Source organism: Bos indicus, chromosome 21, assembly GCF_029378745.1.
Source record: "Bos indicus isolate NIAB-ARS_2022 breed Sahiwal x Tharparkar chromosome 21, NIAB-ARS_B.indTharparkar_mat_pri_1.0, whole genome shotgun sequence".
NCBI lineage: Eukaryota > Metazoa > Chordata > Mammalia > Artiodactyla > Bovidae > Bos > Bos indicus.
Window position 1 is genome coordinate 45,825,711 of NC_091780.1, and position 315 is coordinate 45,826,025.

Below are 315 nucleotides of genomic sequence, written 5' to 3' on the forward strand. Positions count from 1 at the left end.
AAACACATGGAATGCTTCACAAATTTATGTGTCATCCTTGCACAGGGGCCCTGCTAATCTTCTCTGTATCATTCCAATTTTAGTATATGTACAGTGGAAGCGAGCACCAGCCAACATAATCAGTACTTTAAAAGCCCAAGAGCCATAGATGGTGTGTCATATACCTCATTCAGGCAACATCTAGAACAATTCATTTCCCAGATGAGTTTTCCTTCAAGAGCAAATCCTAGTGAGGAGTTCAGGTCATTCAGTGCAGGCTCTAAATCTCAAGAGTCGGATCACAGAGAATTTCATTCAAATACCACATGTGACCAT

At 41.0% G+C, this 315-nt stretch overlaps 1 non-coding gene across 1 annotated transcript; it reads right to left on the bottom strand.

Moving 5' to 3' along the window:
- Positions 1-107, bottom strand: LOC139178521 (U6 spliceosomal RNA). Its single transcript, XR_011562904.1, has one exon. It is a non-coding gene; the product is annotated as a U6 spliceosomal RNA (small nuclear RNA).
- Between the last annotated feature and the right edge of the window lie 208 nt (positions 108-315).